Source organism: Carya illinoinensis, chromosome 13 (assembly GCF_018687715.1).
Source record: "Carya illinoinensis cultivar Pawnee chromosome 13, C.illinoinensisPawnee_v1, whole genome shotgun sequence".
In the NCBI taxonomy this organism is placed as follows: domain Eukaryota; kingdom Viridiplantae; phylum Streptophyta; class Magnoliopsida; order Fagales; family Juglandaceae; genus Carya; species Carya illinoinensis.
Window position 1 is genome coordinate 9163873 of NC_056764.1, and position 3951 is coordinate 9167823.

General features: G+C 32.3%; 1 long non-coding RNA gene across 3 annotated transcripts; it reads left to right on the top strand.

Annotated features, from left to right (window-relative positions):
- Positions 1-230: 230 nt before the first annotated feature.
- LOC122291529 lies at positions 231-2085 on the top strand. Of its 3 annotated transcripts, none has more exons than XR_006236667.1 (3): positions 348-988; positions 1169-1582; positions 1740-2085. It is a non-coding gene; the product is annotated as an uncharacterized LOC122291529 (long non-coding RNA). The 3 variants fall into 3 exon arrangements; XR_006236665.1 differs by having other exon boundaries at positions 357-988; positions 1540-1582; XR_006236666.1 differs by having other exon boundaries at positions 231-1582.
- Positions 2086-3951: the final 1866 nt, after the last annotated feature.

A 3951-nucleotide genomic window follows, 5' to 3' on the forward strand; every position in this document is an offset into this window, starting at 1 on the left:
ACCAGGTGCTTTCTATTCAATTTTTTGCATTGATTTCATGTTTTTCGTCTGTTTTTTTCATCTGTTTGTGCAACCACGAACATAATGAGTTGCACACATTCATCTAAAAAAAGTCGTGCTACCATGCCGTCTGGTTCTAATTGTTGGGTGTGACCGCTAATTCATAATGTTTTTTAAAATATTTTTTAAATATTAAAAAAATATACAAATTTATTAGTGGTATCGTTTTTAAATATTTTAAAAAATATGCTAGCGGTGAAACTTTAGAAACAAAAGTCATGCTACATCAATCCAAAGATGTCACTGATAAGGCTAAATGATCTTTTTATTTTTTTTATAAATTTTTTTTTCATATAGTTTTTTATATTATAAAATGCAACAATGTCGTTTCTCTTCCCTCGAAGATAGAAGGGATTTCATCATAATTTTGCCCATTTCATCCCATATCCACGAAGTCTTATCTTCGATTTTTCTATTTTCTCTATCTTCTACATCGCACGAAGCCTCATCGTCTTTTCCACGAAGTCACCGCCTTATGAAGTCATAGCCCGTCGCAGCCTACTCTTCATCTTCTCCACTGTGGGCCTTTGTGGTCTCCACCAATCCATGAAGGCCCACGAACCTACCAACACCAACACCCATAGTCACTATCTTCATCTTCTCTTCGTCTTTTTCACGAAGCCATATAGCCACAGCCCCTTCGTCTTCTTCACAAACTCATTGAATGGCTATCTTCATCTTCTCCATGAAGTCCCTTTTTTCCTCTTCTCCACTCGGATCTGAAATCCACGAACCCGGATCTGAAATCTCTTTCCCACAAAGCCCCATAAGATTTTGAAACCATACTTGCTGAAAAATGGGGAAAAAGTGATTTTTCTTCTCATTTCATGATACTTTTCAACCATGAAGATTGCTTCCATTCTAATTACTTCGTGCTCTAAAGAGCACTAGAAGATCTATCAAGAGTGGTTCAATTATATTGATTTAGGTACATTCACTCCTATTTAAATTTGGTTTTTCTCACCAAATTTGATCTCCATTCCTCTTTTGGTTGAAATAATATTGAATATTGTTTCATTAAAAATCAATTCCCCCTTTTTTGTTTTTAAGATTTTGAATTATAGGCTTATTGCATTTTGTGTATGTTCAAACTATGTGTTTTGTTTAGATGGAAATCGCCGTATAACAGGGAATGATGCTACTAAGTTTTTCTCTATGTCCAATTTGTCCAGGCAAGATCTCAAGTAGGTTTAATTTCATTATTTTTTGTTCATTTTCTTGACAATATTTGTGAATCATTCATTGCTTCAGCTTAATTGATGAATTGGAAAATTGATTTTGCTAATATTTTCACAATTTTTTAAATGATTATCATATATATGTTAGACGAATAGCTTTATAAACGATAGTTGTGGTTAGTGCTGTTATGGAGGGTTTGGATGCACTAATAGTGGTAACTATGCTATTTTTATTTTTATTAATTCTTTGTTCCATTAATTTCCTTCAAGGAACTCTTACCTTTTCATGTCATCCACTCAGAAGGAGAAGCGAAACGAAAAGACAAGTGAACTTGATGCAAATGGTACGACAATTCTTGCTTTATATCTTGGTTTTATTGTATATTCAGTGATGCAGTCATGCAGGTAGTTTTAATCCTATAATTTCCCCCCTTACCATGTGAATGTGACTTTGATCACAATCTTATTATGCATAGTGATATCCTTACTTGGTTTTGGCAGCTCATTCAATGACAAACCTGTAAATGAAGCTACTACTGGTCCAATTGGGAAAGAACTTTTTGAAAAAAGAGCAGGAGGACCTTCATGTTGATCTAGAAGATATTCCGAAGAAAGTTTGTGAAAGCTTGTGATCGCAGAACTTGTATAAATACACGGTATTTTAAGTTACTATGTGGTAGCATGGTAATTCTATTTATAAATGTCTTGAAGGTTGAAGGGCTTTTAACCGGTTTGTAAAACAGTTTGTATTGTACTTCGTATAGATGATGCATGTTACCTACTAGTTTGTAAAAAAGTTTGATTAGAACACTAGAAATCTTGACTGCCAGTATTCAAAGTTACGGTTCAAGAGACTTTATATACACAATTTCTAGTATTCAAACTTGAAGAAAATTTGAATCTGAATCCAAATACTAAATGAATTAAAATGATAAGCAGTATATACACTCAACTGCCAATATTCAAAGTCCTTAGAATGAGAGCAAAGTTCACAAACTAACTTCTAGTTTCAACGTCCCCAGTGAGTATCCACTAGCACAAATGAAATTGTAATATATGCATATAAACATCTGTATGTACACATGACACCAAATAGTCTTATACATTGTAAACATGGCACCAAATAAACAAAAGTTAAACACTCCACTTTACCAACAGGCTAATACATTGAATCATAAAATTTTCAAAGGAGCCTTTCATCAGAACAAGTGAACACGGTCCAAACTTCATTACACAAAAATGATCCCAGTTCTTTGATATACACTTGAATTAATCCAAAACTGTTAGCTCTTTTGAAGCTTATCATTTAACCTCTAAATGGAGGATAAGTCCAACCTACAAAAACAAGAACAAAACTCGTAAATAGCTAGAGAAGAGAAAAGTTGAAAACAATTCCAGAAATATATATTATGTAACTTACTTAATGATATGCTGTTTAATGAATAATCGCAAAGGATTTGCCTTTTGCCCAGCTCCCTAGAAAGCCAGATCCAAATCTTTCATTGAAACAGAAATATGTCTTTGTAGCTTTAACCACTTGATTTTCACAATTATGGCTTGAAGATAGAGATAGAAATAACCTGTAAAATGAGTGACAAGCTACAATGAGTAAGGAATGGTAAATAAAATTAAAATACTATAGAAAAGAAGAGCGACGATCGAACCAGAGAAAATTTTTAAAAGGAAATTTGAAGAAATGTGTAAAGAATGTCAAACTAGGAGAACAACAGAAAAGAAGAAAAAGAAAAACTCACTTGTTGAAGAACCAAATCATAGTGGGACAAGCATATGATGTTAGCGCACGACGAAGACTGAAGACCTCTCTCTGTCCAACCCACGATGACGACCGCAGCTCAAAGATCTGGAAGATGCGAGACCGCGACCGCAACAATAGGTTCGGTCCTACCCACAATGGTGACCACAGACGAAATCCTTCACACGAGGAGCTCTCCAGTTTCGCTGTCCAAAGAATCCTTTGATTTCTTCCCTCCATTTTTGCTCCTTTCGATTGGTTTTTGTCTTTTATAAATATCAGCTATGCCACGTCAGTCGATGCCACGAGGGTTACTCACAGGCAGTTGTCTATAGAAAAACTGAATATATAATATTTATATTTTGATTAAATATATTAGTATAGTTATATAATTATGTAAGTAGAATTTATATAGTTAAATTGAATACTATACTAGTATAAGCTAATTATTATATAATAATATATTTATATTATAATATAAATAGACTAATAGTTTAGTATATGTAAATATCATAATATTATTATCAAACATAATTAAGTATAGAAATAAATTAAACACTAATATATAAATAAGTCTAGTATAAAAAGTCAATTGAACACTAGTATAAAAATAAATCTAGCTAAAAGGTTAATTGATTTTATTTTATTTTGTTTTGTTTGTAATGTAAATTATTTCTATTTGTGTTTTCATTTTGTTGGTTGATGTTGTAGTTGGTAATAGGGCAGCAAACGAATTGATTCGAATCAAATTTGAACAAGTGTATTAAGCTCGATTAACATGTTTACCTGCTCGAACTCGAATATCCTTGCTTGAACTCAATTTGTTAATCATTAATGTTGTTCGAATTCGACTCGAGCTCGACTAAAAATAAAAACTCGGTTTTTTATTTTGAAATTTCTAATCTTATTTTTTGATTAATAATAAAAATTAAATTTTATAAAAAAAATCAAACCATTTAA